The sequence below is a fragment of the Neomonachus schauinslandi genome, chromosome 7, assembly GCF_002201575.2.
Source record: "Neomonachus schauinslandi chromosome 7, ASM220157v2, whole genome shotgun sequence".
Classification (NCBI taxonomy): Eukaryota; Metazoa; Chordata; class Mammalia; order Carnivora; family Phocidae; genus Neomonachus; species Neomonachus schauinslandi.
In genome coordinates this window covers 11,919,771-11,938,199 of record NC_058409.1, presented here as the reverse complement: position 1 = coordinate 11,938,199, position 18,429 = coordinate 11,919,771, and positions in this window count along the sequence as shown.

Below are 18,429 nucleotides of genomic sequence, written 5' to 3'. Positions count from 1 at the left end.
TTACCTAGCAATATATCCTGAGATATCTTGTAGAAGTATATATCAATCTTTTCTATTCCTTTTTACCACAGATTCCACTGAGTGGACATACCAAGATATAGTCAGCTAGTCCTGCACTTGATGGATATTTGGGAGGGAAACTTTCTTTATGAAATAGCAGAGCCTGGATGGCAGTTTAAACATCCGACAGGCTGGGGCGCCTGAGTGGCTCAGTCGGTTAGGCATCTGCCTTCGGCTTGGGTTATGATCCTGGGCTCCTGGGATTGAGTCCAGCATCGGGCTCCCTACTCAGCGGGGAGCCTGCTGCTCCCTCTGCCTCTGCCTCTCTCTCTCTCTCTGTTTCTAATGAAAAAATCAGTAAAATCTTTAAAATTAAAAAAAAAATACATCCTACAGGCTCTCGTCCTTTCCTATTCCCCCTTCCTCCTCCTTGGGTTGTTTGCCCTCTAGTGACTTAGCAAGCCCTCCTCACAGAAGGTAGTCAAAAACTCTGCGCCGAATGAAGCTGAGTCACAAGGGAAGAATAGATTTGTGCCTTTGTCTTAGTTCTCCTCTCTTCTATCCCAAACCCTTTGGATTATTCATGTGTAATGGCAGAAATCCTAAAAATATGATGGAGAATTAAAACCAGAGGCAGACAGTGATATATGTCAATTGTGTCTCAATAAAACTAGAAAAAAAAACACCCCAAAGGCAGAAATAAATGCATGGTGTTATAAAATTTTAAAGAATCGCGTGAGTGCTCAACATTTTAAAATAATTTAAAGAATGAAGTGATGGGGGAGTGTGTGTGGCTCCAGGGATTTAATGAAAAACTTGAAATTATAATTTTAATACCCATTTGTACTTTAATGCTCCCTGTCTTCATCTGGCAAATGAAAATCATACTGGGTGTCACACACTTCTCCTGTGAATGGAGAGTAGTAGCCGCTAAGTTACTGGCAAATATTTTGTAAATATGAAATGCACAACCACAGTAGTGATTTGCATGGTGATGGTCTTCATACATCATTGGCATGAGTGATTAGTGAGAAGATAAGGCAGGACCATGCATTCTTGGGAGCCTTCATAAAGAGTGGCAAATGCCAAGGTATGCACATCTTCTTTTTTGGTGCTGAAGCAAAGTAATCTGAGACTCTGTGTACGTTGTTACATGTAGACGTTGCTGCACTGGGAAGAACTTATGATTTGATCCAATCCAATAGAAACTTTCTTCTTTGAGTAGTCCAGGCAGTGCCCCCCTGACACCCCTGACCTTTGTCACCACCCTTCTTATTTACCTGGCTCCTTCTGTTTCTTGTGTTTATTTATATTGTCCCCAAGCTAAGAATTGGCTGTTTGTTGTGCTCCATCATGGCAGGTCCTACACTGAAAACACATCTTCAAACCCAGGTCAGTCTAGTGCTACATCCTCTTGTGTGGCTTGGAAGCTGGTATAGTTGGCAGTGGGACCTTGGGTCAATTTTTTTTTTTAACTTCTCTGAGGCTTTTCATGGTCTGTAAAGCACAGAATATGATATTTATGTCTCAGGATTATTATGAGGATTAAGTGGGATAATGTGAGTAATTAGTGGTCAATAAATTTAGTCCTATTCTATGAAACTCTCTTTGATGAGCCTGCCCTTCAATGACACCTCTTCTGTTAGAATGCCTGTTACATTTATGAGACTTCAGTGTGTGACACACGCCTTGTTGCTTGAACAAGAATGGTTTTGCATTGTGCTCTTGCTGTGTTATATGTATAAAAAGCCTATATCTCATGCTTTTTTTAGATTGCCTTCTGGAGAGCAGAGGCTAAATTTTAATTGAATATCTGAGACTCAAAATAAAGCTTGGAAGCAGGTTTTTAGAATGAGAAGGGTAGATAGGGATGTGTCATGTTGTCTTTTCCAGACATGATAACTTTCATCCTTCATGTTCTTCTACAATGTGGTCTTGCCACTTTCCCATCAGGAGGTCAGGTCTAACTCTTCTCCCTTGAATGTGAGTAAGCTTCAACCAGTAGAACACAGTGGAAGGAACATTATGTGACTCCCAAGATTAGGTCATAAAATGTCATGCAGCTTCTCCCTTGTTGAATAGAGTCATCACATTTTGGGGTTCCCAGTCTCCCACAAGAAACTCAAACTCCCTGGGTGCCTGGGTGGCTCAGTCTGTTAAGCATCTGCCTTTGGCTTAGGTCATGACCCCAGGGTCCTGGGATTGAGTCCCACATCAGGCTCCCCACTCAGCGAGAGAGTCTACTTCTCCCTCTCCCTTTGCCCCTCCCCCTGCTCATGCACACACACACTCTCTCTCAAATAAATAAAATCTTAAAAAAAAGAAGAAACTCAAGCTCCCTGAGGCTGCCATGCCATAAGAAGGTCCAGGCCACATGGAGAGGCCACCAGGCATGTAAATAAAGAAGTTGTCTTGCAAGTGGGTCTTCTAGCCCTTGCTGTTCTAGGCCTAATCGTTGGGTTTCCTCATGGAAGCCCCAGATATGATGGAGTAAAGTTGACCCACTGTGGCCTTCCCAAACAACCCATAGAACTCATATCCCTAGTAAAGTGGTTGTTGTTTTATGCCACTGAATTTACCAGAGTTTGTTATACCACAAAGATAATTGGAACAGGTGATCACGATTTGAGTACCATGTTTTGGAGATTACATAGGCTCAGAGAGATTAAATAAATCATTTTATTCAAACAAGGACTTAGTGGTGGAATCATTCTTAAGCACTGGGTTTTAGTCTTGAAACTACATGCCCTCATGATTCATTATGTCATGTACCTTTCTAGCTCTTGACATCAGCCCTGTGTATTTGTGGTTAAAACTTGACTTCAGCCCCCTGTTCTCAAGTGATACACCTTTTAAGGAGTACTCTGCTCATGTAGTAAGCAAAGAGGAAATGAATTACATGATAAGCCTAGCATAGAGGGATCTGTTACAGACTTTAGGTTGTGAGACATATTGGGGGCTCCTAGAGAAGGGACAAGGATGACGAAATGAAAAGGAGAGGTGACACAGTCCACTGAGGTTGGAGCCTTGTAGGAGAGGAGCTGGGAAGCAGCACAGCAGGATTAAGATTACAAGGCACTGGTGGAAAAAGAAGGGTTGAAATTGCTTCCACTTTATTGAGGCAAACAACTGTGTGCTGACAAGTTGAAGGCTGATGAGCAGCTTTAGCCAATCTCTTACTGTCTACAGCTAAAGGAGAAGTGAGCAGGGGGTGGCATATGGAGCAAGAAGGAGCAGAGGGAGGCAGCAGGGGAGGGGAGAGAAAGCTGTGGGAGGGATGGGAAGATACTCAGGAAGTCTATGGAAGCAGCCTGATGAGGTCTACCAAGGAGTGAGATCAGGAGCCCAAGCAAAGCTTTGGGGAACAGTTGGCTCTAAGCATCCAAAAAAAATAGGAAGAATTGGAGACAGTGGGAGACGATGAAGGGAATAAAAGCACAAACAAAAGATGTTCAAAGAGAGCATTGGAGATGGAACTTAAAGCAGTTAAAGAGTGTCTGGAAGAGACGGGGAAAAATGGGGATTGAAACCCATTTTGGGTGAAAATAGTCAATTCAATTTTTGATAAAAGAAAATAGTTTGGATGAGAGTTTGAGTGGCATGGTATATTTTGAGTCACTTGCTTACAAAGAAGGCCATATTGTATTTCTAAGCTGTCCCCAAAAGTGAAGTTCCAAATGTTTTATTAGAAGTTATACATATATAAAATTTTTCACTGAATGGTCTGGGAATTGCGTTTTCTTGGTTACTCAGAGAAAGAAATAGCACTAAGAGTAAAAGCTTATCATTGTAATGACACAATAAAAAAATCAGTGAGAGAGTGTTCATTGTCTAACCAATGCCTGTATTTGAGACCAAAGGAAAAGAAAACCCCAAGAAGGTAATTTGTCCAGCTCATACTCTGGAGTTCTCTCTGATATCCAGAGACCTTCTGGTCCCTATATTTCAATTTGTTAGTACTTTAAATCTGAAATCTTGATGATGATGATGATGATGATGATAATGATGACGATGTTGATGACAACGGTGATGAGGATCATGATAGCAGTGATTAACATGGTGCTTCCTATATGCCAGGCACTGTTCTAACTGCTTTACATATATTAACTAATTTAATCCCCCCAATAATTACTTGGGGTTAGTTAAATGACTTTGGTTATGTCCATTTTGTGGATGAGGACACTGAGGCATATTTCTCTTTTTCTGTTTTCATCCTATCTTATGTCTATTTCTATCTAAGTAATTGGGGGAAGATTAGAAAGGAAACCTCAAGCCTGATAAGTAATAAAAAGCAGCTGTCTGCAAGGTCCTGGTCATCTCAGAACCTTGTCACCTCCCCTCTCTGAGGCTCTGCTCAGGAGTGAGTTATGTGTCCCCAAGTCCCTTGCTGCTAAGGTGTTTCTTATCAATGGAATGACTGATGTTGTCAATGGAGTGGTTGATTTTTATGATGGTGGGAGAGCAGAACATTTTAAGGCCACCCCAGAATGGGGTTTTATTCTTCAGCAGCTGTCTGATATAAATGAAAGAGTAGGAACTCTGGAGTGGGACAGGGCTTCAAATTTGAATCTTGGCTCCACCTCTTAATAACTGTTTGACTTTGGAAAAGTTATGTATCATTGTTTTATCTACTTGTAAAATAGAGATAATACCATCCACTTTGTGGAGTCATTTTGAAGAATAAGTGAAATGAGAGATATGAAGTGCCTAGGAAAGTGCTTGAGAGTTAGAACTGTGTTACTTCTGTTCTTTTATAGAACTGATAATTGCTTCTATTACAGATATTTGATATTAATCAAATCAAATGTTGATAACTCCTTTGTATGTGAGGCTGAAAACTTCAAATTTTCAAAGGTACAAGGATTATGTATCTCCATTATGAAATGATCACTGAATGAAATATTGGAGAATAATGATGAGTTTTAGGCACATGATAAAAGAACACCCAAAAGAGAAAACTGTAAGTGTCTTTTAATTTCAAGAACCTTTTTGTGGTAGACAGAATAATGACTCCCCAAATGTGGCCACATCATAATCCAAGGACTCTGTGAATATGTTACCCTGCATGGCAGAAAGAACTTTGCAGATGGGATTAAGTTAAAATTCTAGAGATGGAGAGATTATCCTGGATTATCTGAGTGGGCCATCTAATCACATGGGTCTCTAGAATCAGAGAGTTTTTCTTTTTTTTTTTTTTTTTAAAGATTTTATTTATTTATTCATGAGAGACAGAGAGAGAGAGAGAGAGAGAGGCAGAGGGAGAAGCAGGCTGCCAAGGAGCAGGGAGCCCGATGCGGGACTCGATCCCAGGACCCTGGGATCATGACCTGAGCCGAAGGCAGATGCTTAACCATCTGAGCCACCCAGGTGCCCTAGAGTCAGAGAATTTTTCAGACTGTGATCAGAGCAAGAGATGTGATGGTGGAAAAGAGTCCAATGTTGCAATAGCAACATTGTCGGCACTGAAGATGGAGAAAGGAGCTATGGACCATGAAATGTGGGTAGCCTCTGAAAGATGGAAAAGGCAAGGAAATGTATTCTCCCCTAGAGTCTCCAGAAAGGAGCACAACTCTGCTGACACCTCAATTTTAGTGCAGTGACAGCCATGTTGGACTTCTGATCTACAGAATTATAAGGTAATACATGCATGTAAATAAGTGGTATAGTGGCCTTTGTTCTCAAGATGCCTGTTGGAAATAATCTTAATTCTGGCAATTTCTTAGCCTTTATAATAAGAGCCTTCCTCCTAATAGAGTCCTTTTTGAAGATATGCTGTGTTAGGCTATTAGACCCCCTTTGGAGTGACTTAACAGTGACCTCCGTTTTCTGCAGCCTGCCCCCTTCACTTCATCACTCAGATGATCCCTTCACAGTCACATTTGTATTATGGGATTGCCCACTTGGACAGTTAATTTGAAAAGAAGAGTTACATGGCTTAATGTGGGCCAATGAACATCTCTTTCCCAGGAGTGTGGATTAGGTTGAGGGAGGTCAACCTACACAGGCCACAGGCTGTGACACAAAGTCACAGCCTTTGTATGTGGCTGAACTGAGATGATTGTGTGAATTTGAAGGCTGGGTGGTGGCCATCAGCACGGAGAAGGTAAAAATCAGGTCTGTAGGGAGAGGAGCCTGACCCTTCTGGATGGAGCAGAGCAGAGATGAGGGGCTAAAAAAAACCCAAGAAGGTGGTGACCTTGTTTCTGCTGACTCTTAGTCAACATTTTTACCCCTACTGGGGCCCAGGTGTATCTCTGCCCCACATTCCACAAGACAACATTGTACCATTAAGGAAAAAAAGTCCTTTCCCTTCTTAACCTTGCTAAGAGGTTTTCTGTTCCTTACAAACAAAACAGCCTTGACTAAAATACCTACTATGATAGAGGTGTATCAGGAAGATGGGAAGGAGATTCCACTAATGTCATTTTGGGTTCTCTTTCATGCTTAATTCCCAGGATGCTTATAGACAGATTTAGAGGAATATGATTATGCTGAAGGCCAGGGAGCATTTCATACTTCTGCAGCTCTAGCTGGACCTCATGGCAGGACCCGTCTTGTAGGCTTTGAGACCCGTGGCTGTAGAACGCTTCTTTAGGCTCTGGCCAAATACATCTGAAGCTCACATACAAAATTAATGTTGGCAGAAGGGTACTTTTAAATCAGGATTTTGCAATTCCATGTGACTTTTCTGCAGCAAACTTAAACACGCAACCATGACCTTGAAACCCAACCTTAGTGCTTTTCTGTAGTTAACTTAATTTTAAGAGTATGCATGGCAGAGATTTTGGTTTCTTGGAGGAGAACCTGCAGCCAGAAATGGTAGTTTTCCTAATCATCATTAACTCATAGATTTTATTTATTTTAAGATTTTATTTATTTGAGAGGGAGAGAGAGCATGAGTGGGGGGGTGGGGGGGGGGCAGAAGAAGAGTGAGAAGCAGACTCCCCGCTGATCAGGGAGCCTGACACTGGACTCCATCCCAGGATCCCAGGATCATGACTGAGCCAAAGGCAGACGCTTAACTGACTGAACCACCCAGGCGTCCCTAACTCAAAGAATTTAAAAAGCAATCACAAAGTCAAGCTATTCAACTTTTTAGTTATGCAGACAAGAAAATATCCTCAGAAGGGTTACATGGCTTATGTTATGATCTTGATGGGGTTTATTATGTGTATCTATATACAGAATTATGAAACTCATGATTATTTAGAGAATGAATTAAGTATCAGAGAATACAGAAATCTCTGAACTATTTCTATGAATACCAAGTAATTTTTTTATAATGCATAGAAAATATTACCTTTCTTTTTATGAATTGGAATTATTTCTATAAACTCAAGTGTGTCCAAAGAAATACAATTTCTTTGATGGACTGTATATTATTAACAAGAAGTTAGATAGCCCTAAAGATAAAGTATCCATGAATTCAGTCATCTTCCCTCCCCTTCCTTCCTTCCTTTCTTTTTTCTAAGTATTAATTATCGAGTGGTTGCCATATACCTAGCAATTTCTAAAATGTAGAAATACAAGACTAAAATAATATGCCCTCATGGGGTTCTCATCTCACGGTGCTCCTACCTTCATGGACCTTACATTTGAGTTGGGGAGAATAAGAAAAAAAAAAAACCACATAAATATATAAGATAATTTTGGATAATGATAAAGTGTTATGAAGAAAATTAAAAAGTAGTAATGTAATAGAGAATAATAGGCTGGGGTAACACAGGGTATGATTTCTGAGGGTGAGGAGGTAACATTTAATTGATCTGTTTATCCTATCTATCTATCCATCCATCCTATCTATCTTCTCTGATTTAATAAGACAACATGTTGATCTATTTACTCTCAGTAAACAGAGATTAAGTCACTTTCACAAATCACAGAGTTCATCATTTTAAATCTGGTTTTCTTTCTTGTTTCTACTGCCTCCTCAAAAGGGCACTGGGTTAAGAATCTGTTTTCAAAAAATTCAAATTTAAGTTGGAGAGAAAACACAAATATGGGATAATATTTCAGAGTACCAGTTTTCTTCCCCTTCTCTACAATCCTCACAAAATCCCATTGCTGTATCCCAAGAACTTCTTCTATGGCTCCCACTCTCTCCCTCAGAGACCCTAAACATAGACATGAGGCAAATCAGAAACAACTCCTACAACTCAACTGTTCTTTTGGAAAGCTCCCTGTAGATGTGAAGGGAAAGATTCAGACACATATTTGTGGTGTTCATTTTCCTGATCTCAGAGTCTAGTCTGAAAAATTCTACTGTTACTGAAGCAAACACCCTCTGCCATCAGTTCTAGCCAGCTGTGGGGAAACTGAGTCACCACACACTTACTGCTTTCATTGATGGACTTTGAATATCACCAGAAGTCTGCTTCAGTCATCTGCTGGAGAAATCATGGTTGTCTGTATGAGAAGGTCTGCCCAGGAGCCTGAAAACTCCACAGATGGGAGGGTGGAGAGACAGTGGTGGCAGGAATGGGAAGCTTCAGTTCTGACCAAGATGGGGCTAGATATCCTCTGAAATCGTATATTGTGTTTTGTCATATTTGTTGTCTGTTGTCATAACAAACCACCCCACCTATCAGTGGCTAAAAACAATAAGCATTCATTTACTTAGTCTGTGGGTTGGTGATGTAGGCTGGACTTGGCTGATTTTATCTGGTCTCAGCTAGGCTCATTCCTATTTCTGGTGTTGGGCTATTGGCTGATCTAAGATTGCCCCTGCCAGGATGATGGGGGATGCCAAGTTCTTTCCATGTCTCTCATCCAGTAGACCAGCCTATGCACGTTCTCATGGCAGTATAGAAGAGTAAGAGCAATCAAGACCAACTGTACATACAAGTGCTTCTTAAGCAAGCATCTTACTGGCCAAACAAATCTCATGACCAAGCCCAGGGTCAGCATGGGATGGAACTGCAGATTTGCATTGCAAAGAACATGCAGTTTCAAGGGCAGGTGAAGAATTGGGACCATTAATGCAATCGTAACAACACCAGTTCTTCAGGATTAGAATATTAAGGGTTACTTATTTGCCAAATGGTCTGGGCATAGTTTGAAGCGTAGATTAGAACAGGGAGAAAGTGGAGGCAGGAAACAGACAGAAACCTGTCCAGGGAAATAATGGCAATGCCTGAATCTGGGGTGACCTGGACAGTGGAAATGGAGTGGTGGGAGATATTGCCCAGTGTGGCTGTGCTGTGGATGAGGAAGTGCAAAAGAAATGGAGGAAACAAGGTGAACTCTGGAGTCACTGATCTGGAGGGTGGTAGTGACTGTAACAGGCAGGTAACCCACTATGCCTAGTAAGTGAAGGCCTGGAGATATCCTGTGAAAGAAGAGAGAAACTTGGTGACATGAGTAGGTCAGGTATGTGGGAGACAGAGCAGCAGAAAAGCAACATGGTGGGAGGGTTATCTGCTTATAGCTGCAAGGCATCCTGGGAGGGTAATGGTTGTGAGTACTGGAGGTTTGGAGAGGCCAAGAACTCAGGGAGATTGAAACTCATGGACGATCATTTGGATTCACTATGTTGGAGAATTGGGAGATTGCTATGGCTCTGAGGATGGTGTGTGTGCCTTACTGGGTTACCCTCCAGTGTTCCCAAGACACCTTGTCTAAAGGGTCATGCTTGAGGAGACCCCCGAGTAGGTGGGGCCATGATGGTGTGCCTGGATCATGACTCCCTGCCTCCCCACAGTTGCCAGGCTCTGCCGCAGGTTTAATCAATTATGTTGCTTTCACTTTGTACCCAGCCACCTTTCCCAGCTCACATTCAGGTACTCTCTGAATGCGTCTCTTTCTTCTAATCCTCTCTAGTTCAATAAACAATTGTAAAACCTGGCAATCAGGATGAAGCCAAGCATTCTAAATCTTAACTTATTTTTCTGTTTTTCCAATAGAAACGTCTTTTCAAGACACCCAAAGTGGAAAGTATTTTGAATTACTTTCTTTGACTGACTGTTCTTGAATTCCTCAGGATCGCCGTCGATAACATTCAGAATGATTTCTGGGACACAGCGCTAGGCTTAAAATAGTTTGGAGCCTTCTGGGGCAACCACTTGATATGAGAAATGATTTGTTAGCCATGTTAAGGAAGAATCAGATGTGATGTTATACAAGGTTAATGAGCAGCAATTGTTTCATAGCTCGAGTGCGCTCCATACTGCATACCCTGTTTTCTCGCCGCTCCACAGAGAGTCCCAGTGTTGTAGGTAAAATAGAAGTTATTAAATACAGACATTATTTTTTCTAGTTCTTAGATCTGCTCAATCCATCTTTGTCTCTTTTGTCCTGTGAGGCAACTCCAGCAATTTGAAGTAAGCCGAGTCTCCATGAAGGGCCAAGTTGTTTTTGCATTGTCAAGGAGACCAGAAAATAGAAACTGGGTAGCAAAACAAACCCTTTGTGGGCGTGGGTGTTGCTCAAATGTGGAAAATCTGAAACCACGTCTCTTTTCTGCTCCTTCCTGGAGCTGACTTCTGCTGGAGTTTTGTGAGGGGGCTGTGAGAAGACATGCATTTCTCTTCTCTCCAATGTGGCAATAAGCAGCCATGGTGTCATCACCAGTCATGAAGGAACTGTGGTTCTAAGCCCGGGTTTCCCAGAGTATGGTCTGTGGGCCTGAGACAACAGATCAGATTTACTTGTGAAAATATCTCTGTACCTGGCTCCTGGGAATCTACATTAAAAAAAAAAAAATTTTTTTTTAGCATGCATCCTAGGTAATCTCATACTCCTTGATGGATAAGAATCCACTAACCCAGGGGACAGGTGTTCAGTTATTTGTTATTATTTGTATGCTTCAAAAGAACACATGGTAGCAGGAGCAAATAATTAAAAATGGGATCCTTGCTTGTGGCTATGCAAAACAATCTAAGCTGACTTCTGACTTTAAGGCATCATCTTACGTCACTTGCCCATCTTCCGTTGTGTTAGCAGGGTGTGATGGAGATGACTAGTCATTCACTGACCAGTCATGCTCTCCCTTCTATATAACACAGAATTGTTCCTGGACTACTTGGCCCACTTGAATCCAGGAATGGCCTATGCCTAGCTACCTAGTGGAATGGAGCTGAAATGGTGTGTGCCTATTTCTTTCCCTTCTGCCAGGGTGGAGAGGAGCCTGAGTGAGGCCTGAGTAAGGGATGAATGGAGCCCGGGTCCTTGAATTTACCAGGTGCTAAGAGCACCTGGTTTGGACTTTTACCTGAGTAGGAAGTAAGATTTATAGTGCTGAGCCCCTGAGATTTTAAGGTATCAATGGCTTTTGTTACGAGAGTAATTCATGGAGGTTGGCCTATTAGGCAGTTTGGGATAAGAACTATGTTCTTTGCCAGCTCAGATTCAAAATACACAGGGTTTATTCAAACAAACCTAGTAATCTTCTGAAAAGTAGGAGATCATCTCTTAGTAGAAAAAGTACCAGTCTTAGAATTAGGAAAATGGATCCAAATCCCAGGTCTGCCACTTACTGGCTCTGCAGTTTTAGACAAATCACTCGATTACTCTGAGCCTCAGCTCCTTCCATTATGTAGTGAGAATAATAATAATAATACGGTATTATTTGCCTCTCAAGGTGTGTGTGAAGGTCATGGATTCTCTCATGGAAACACTTCGGAAATTATAAAGTGCCATTCTATGAATGGGAGGGATGACTTGGCTCTTTTTTTACAGAGCTGGAGTGAAGTGCTGTTTTCTCACTTTGATATTTTCAAAGGCTTCCTAAGTCTCATTTTTTTTCCCTTTGGAAAATGGGGATAATAAAGCTTCCTGGGATTATTGTGAGAATAAAAATGGATAATATATGTGATGGTGTCTAGCACCAGACCCAGTGTATTGCAGGAATGCAGAAAAATGTTAGCTCCCTTCCCTGCAGAACTGAGTGCTTGAGGGAGGTGATTCAGGAAGAATCCATTTGGCTGATGATAAATATGAACCAAGTGCTTCCATTGCTTATATTTTACTCACCTCTGCCGACCGATGAGATGATATTCACTGTATCATGTGTCCCATTCTTCCCTGTGCTTGATGGTGGTCCCACAGCAGCAGGAAAGATGGCCACAGAGGAGCTTGTACTGTACCTGCTTCCATTGCTTCTCCTGCAAAGATGGAAACTCTAGGCTGCGAGGCTGTCGGACCACATACTGAATGAAGCCTCTTGCAGCCGGACCCTGACATTTAGACCCTGGTATTCCTGAGTGCCTTCTCATGCATGGTCATTGCTTGAAACTCATCCTCTCCTTTTCCCTGTTTTGCCTTCACTTGACTTATTCTTTACCCTGGCGTCCTCTTTACTTGAACTATCCTCAAGCTAATCTACTTGATTGGAAGTTCATGACACAGAAACCTGGCTCTAAGATAAGTTTTTTACGACAGTAATGGTAATTCCTGTGATTTATTTGTATGCTGTGCTGCCATTTCCATAGTACTTTCAGGTGAGTTATCTTGTTTGTTCACTGTTGGTTTTCATAGACTCACAGCAGCCATTAATTCTTTTGCTTAGCTTAGGTGCATTTATTGGGCAGAACACCACGGAAGACTGCCAGGAGGATGGGGTGGAGGGTAGAAGGGACAGAGAGTTTTATCAACTGTAAAATTCCATAGAGAAGTTAAAAACTTTGTCCAAAGTCAAAAAGGCTATGTGGGTGATAGAGATGGGATTTAAATCCTGGTCTCTCTGGTTCCAAAGCCCATGTTCTTTCCTTGGTGTTACTATCTCTAGCAGATGGATCAACAGAGATAAGTAGTTGCTGTCCAGGCAGTCCCATGTCCATTAACTTGGGGAGTAAAGATGAACATTTGAGTAGAAACACAAGGGAACATTCTTCTTGTCCTTCCTCCACGTCTCCTTCCCTCCTGCAACATTTATTATCTATTTTGTGGCACCCAGTATTCTAGGCTCTGGGGTATCACATCCCCCATCCTGTAGTGACCAGTCTAATGTGCAAGATAGAGAAATTGATGAACAGCTAGACAAATAATCTAACATGTGGTAGTGACAATTGCTAAGAACAATAAAGCAGGGCAAGGGGTAAACAGTGATGGAGCTTCTGCGTGAGATGGGGTGGTCAGGAAAGGTGATATTTGAGTAAGTGACACCTGAGTAGGTGGCATTTTAGCAGACCTGAATGAAAAGAAAGCCTTTGAGGGGGTGGGAGGGGGTGGGGAAAGGAACAGCATGTGCAAAGCCCAAGGCAGGAGTGGGCTTAGTGTTCAGAGTTGGAGTAAGCTCAAGAGGGTGGTGGGGGTGAGGGTGGAAAGTTCAGGAGAGGCCTGGGGGCCTTGGGGAAGCCTTTAGATTTTATTCTGAGTGAAGTGGGAAGCCATTAGAGTTCTGAGCAAAGAGGAGGTAGGATCTGACTTAACATTTACAAAGAAGCACTATGGATATTGTGTGCAGATTAGATTTTAGAGACAGGGAGCCCAGCTCAGTCAATTGCAGTTAACTGAGAAAACCCAATGTGGACGGTACCAAAAACAAATATTACAACATTTCATTCCTTCACTTTCTGTTCTTATCTTTGGATTTTTTATTTCAATTCTTTGTAAATCTCTTTAAATTCATTAAATTCCTACTGTGTTCAAGGTACTGTGAAAATTGCCATTTGTGTCCTTATCCCTTTCTTTATACCTCTTCCTACAATCTGGATTTTTTTTTTAACCTAAACCAAATTACACATTGTTCCACTTATCTCAACAGAGGTAGAAAGAAATCAGTTGCTTTGGTTTTCTGATAGCACAGACCTAGCTACAGATCTGAAATGAAATGAATTGACATTACATTGATAGGAGGCCAGGCTGCTGAGAGCACCCTTTCTCAGGGACAGCAAGCTACTCCTGGAAACGGTTGGGACGAAGGCCGATGTTTGTCATCAGCTTCAAACTTGGACCCTTGCCCATTTGGGTAACACTTGCTCTTCTCCAGCTGAAGTAGGTGATCGGATTGAGACTATCACACGTCAAACGCCACTAAGCACTATTAATATGGGTGGGATAATTGAGTAGCCTGACTTGTTGGAAAATATAACTACTTTACGCATCATTGTAAATTGTTTTCCAGGCTATCCTGGCCTCCCTTCAGCCATGAAAACATTCAGATGTGAGAAGGAAAAAAAAAAAAAAAAAGATGCTTCTTGAACACTTATCCATGAAAGTAAATGAGATTGCTTTAGACTTCTCTGTAACACTCAAACTATCCACACATGGAAATTATTACCCACCCTGTGTTTGTTTAAATGTTGGTAGATGTTGTCATGCCAGCAGTGCTGTCTGGTAGTATAATGCTTACTTCTGTGCAAAGGAGGGAACAGTCCAATACTCTTCACCATCATTTTTGGGAACATTCTTTCACCTAAAGAATGAGTCTTAAGTACATCATGATGATTTGATGTCTTCTCTCTAATTTAAAATAGTCTTAGATTTTGAAGCTGGATTATGTTCATGCATAATTACTCTCACGTTGCAATGAGAGGCCAAACTGTGGGATGGACATAGCATGTGAAGGTTGGCCCTTAGGTACATCTGGGAAGAGTTTTAAGCAAGTCAGCCGCCTTTGCGTTTATCAAAATCTGTCCAAATCCTTCTTGCTTCAAGGTCAAGCTTGAATCTCACCTTCTTTAGGAAGTTATGCTTAGGTCATTTAGCACATATAATCCCTCTCCCTTCTCAGAGAAGAGGGACAAGAATGAATATTTTCTTAGCAGCCACTGTGTTGGATTGTCACATATCTCATCTAATCTTGACATGAGTCCTCTGTGAGGTGGGTGCTGTTGTCCCGGTTTAGCCCAGGGAAGGGATCTGATGTATCTGTTGTATCTGTGGTCCCACAGCTAGGAGGTGGAAGTGTCAGGATGTGAATTCAGGTCTGTGTGACAGTAGAACTCTTTCCACCATGCCACATGACTTCTTAGGACCTTCAGAGTACTTAGAGCAAGATATACATTCCTTAGCTCTTTATCAGATACCGTTGCTTGGTACTTGTTGTTTCATGTGTTAGTTTTCTATTTCCAGCAATGTTACAACGTCCTTGAAGGCAGTTCCAGGACACACAGAGAAGATGTGGCCTCTGCCTTATGGGAGCTTTGCAGAGAGTTACAGACATGAAAAGCAAGATGTTTCCTAACCCATTATAGGGAGTCTGATGGGACTCTACAGAGGATACTCAGGTGGTACAAAGGAGGAGATGGTCTCTTGTGCCTGTGGAGGTTGGGGTAAGGGTGGGTGGGACCAGAAAAGGTTTTGTAGAGAGATGAAATTTTAGTTCTTCAGATGAGCAGGTATTTGTCCGGTAATCTGTAAGACTTGGATCAGGGTGAGGCTCAAAAAGGTAAACATCCCAGGCAAAAAGAAGTCACCAGGCTAGGAAATGCAGTCAGGTGTGCTGCATGATGGTAAATAGCTTGGGAGGGTTGGATCATATGTTAAAGGACAAGAGGGACATCCGGAGAAGAGGCTAGAGGGAGAGGTAGGCAGAGACCAGGACATGAGTTTCTTGAATACTTACTGAGTTTGAATTTTACTCATTGTGTCTTATGCCATTGAAAGATTGTAAGCTGGGGTGCAATGCCATCCAAAACAAAACTTCTTGTTTAAGGCTGTATGTGGTAGGGGAATTACTTGGTTGGTATTTGAAGAGTAGACAGGAGGGCAGTTAGGAGACTGTTGGAATTCTCCAGGCAAGAGTGAATGAGGTCCTGGGTTAGATGAGGAGTGATGAGAAGAGAAGGGAGTCTATGAAGACACCTGTCATCTGTTTTTCTGCCATGGGTGACCTTAAATGCTTCTTGTGGGCAGGAGTCATCTCCTACTCAGTTGCTCTTACCACGAAGTCCCAAACACATGAATTCCCTTTCTCATAAACCTGCAATGCTAAGAGCTTCATTTGCTATAACAGTAATGAAAAGAATGTGAGTGCAGATGACTGCAAAACATGGGAGTCCTGCCCCAAGATCAGGGGTGAAGTTGAGCCCTTTCTTCTGCACTGAACCTGTGCGGGCAGAATTACTATCCACAGTAGTCGCTATTGGAAGCAGTGATTCATAGATGAAAATAACTTTAGAACTTTTAAGAAAAGCCAGGAGGAAAAATCAGAATTACTACCAAAATAATTTTTCTAACAGGACTCTGGTTATTTATCTTTTCACATAAGTGAAGCTAAACTATATTAGCAAGTATTAAAGCAATTTAAGAGTTCTTAGCTGTGTGTCCTTGAAGACTATAATATTTGTGGGAGGTAGTTCCACTGCTGTAGATCTATGTTGACAGATGTAAATTTACACTAATAAATTAATAACACAAGTAAGAGAAACAAACCCCAGCTCCTAGGATGGCGGATTCACGCTAGAACTGATAGGATTGAGAAAACACCGATCAAATGCCTTCTGATTGATTTTCCCTCTTGATTAGTGTAAGATTTGTGCAGATGAAGTCGTCACATTTGGTATTTTTCTTAGCTGTGTTTTTCACTTTTTAAACATATTCATCACACCTCTCTACTGTTTCTCCATCCAGAGGTATGCTCTAAAGGTGAGCTAAGAAATTAAACAAATGCACAGTATTTCTCAGGAGGGCCACAGCAGAGTTTTCTGCTCTCTCTATCCACTGTGACATTTTGAACCTCAGCAAGCTATTTATCTTCCAGTTTCCAGCTTCTAGGTTTTTTTTTTTCCTCAAGATTTGTGACAGCTCAGTAAGTGAGTGTTTTCTGGTTTTTGAGTCTTCTGTACTGCGTTTCTTGAATCTCTTTGTAAGAAGGGATTCTGTCTTTTTCATCTTTGATCACATTCAGTTTCTAGTAAAATGTCTTGGCACCTAATAGGGGCCACTTAATCCATGCTGGATGAGTAAGGACAAATGTATGCCCTTCGGGAAAAGGGCATAATTGTTTTCAGGGCAAGATGGGGTGAAAGAAGGAGATAGTAGTAAACTAAATTGATATAAATCATGGAGAAAGTGGGAGAACACCTGGCATGACATATGATATGTTGAATTTTACATGGGCTGAGTTAGCCAAAAACATGGCCTTACACAAGACCATTTTGGTATGGATCTTAAGGATTTTTGGCTTTGTCAGCTCTGAAGCGGGAACAGTTCTTTTTTTTTTTTATTCTTATGTTAATCCCCATACATTACATCATTAGTTTTAGATGTAGTGTTCCATGATTCATTGTTTGTGCATAACACCCAGTGCTCCATGCAGAATGTGCCCTCTTTAATACCCACCACCAGGCTAACCCATCCTCCCACCCCCCTCCCCTCTAGAACCCTCAGTTTGTTTTTCAGAGTCCATTGTCTCTCATGGTTCGTCTACCCCTCCGATTTCCCCTGCTTCATTCTTCCCCTCCTGCTACCTTCTTCTTCTTCTTTTTTTTTCTTAACATATATTGCATTATTTGTTTCAGAGGTACAGATCTGAGATTCAGCAGTCTTGCACAATTCACAGCGCTTACCAGAGCACATACCCTCCCCAGTGTCTATCACCCAGTCACCATATCCCTCCCACCCCACCCCCCACTCCAGCAACCCTCAGTTTGTTTCCTGCGATTAAGAATTCCTCATATCAGTGAGGTCATATGATACATGTCTTTCTCTGTTTGACTTATTTCGCTCAACATAATACCCTCCAGTTCCATCCACATCGTTGCAAATGGCAAGATCTCATTCCTTTTGATGGCTGCATAATATTCCATTGTGTATATATACCACATCTTCTTTATCCATTCATCTGTTGATGGACATCTTGGCTCTTTCCACAGTTTGGCTATTGTGGACATTGCTGCTATAAACATTGGGGAGCATGTACCCTTTCGGATCCCTCCTTTTGTATCTTTGGGGTAAATACCCAGTAGTGCAATTGCTGGATCATATGGTAAGCTCTATTTTCAACTTTTTGAGGAACCTCCATACTGTTTTCCAGAGTGGCTGCACCAGCTTGCATTCCCACCAACAGTGTAGGAGGGTTCCCCTTTCTCCGCATCCCCGCCAACATCTGTCGTTTCCTGACTTGTTAATTTGAGCCATTCTGACTGGTGTGAGGTGGTATCTCATTGAGGTTTTGATTTGGATTTCCCTGATGCCGAGCGATATTGAGCACTTTTTCATTTGTCTGTTGGCCATTTGGATGTCTTCTTTGGAAAAATGTCTGTTCATGTCTTCTGCCCATTTCTTGATTGGATTCTTTGTTCTTTGGGTGTTGAGTTTGAGGAGTTCTTTATAGATTTTGGATACTAGCCCTTTATCTGATATGTCATTTGCAAATATCTTCTCCCATTCTATCGGTTGTCTTTTGGTTTTGTTGACTGTTTCCTTTGCTTTGCAAAAGCTTTTTATCTTGATGAAGTCCCAATAGTTCATTTTTGCCCAGCTTCCCTTGCCTTTGGCGATGTTTCTAGGAAGAAGTTGCTGTGGCTGAGGTCAAAGAGGTTGCTG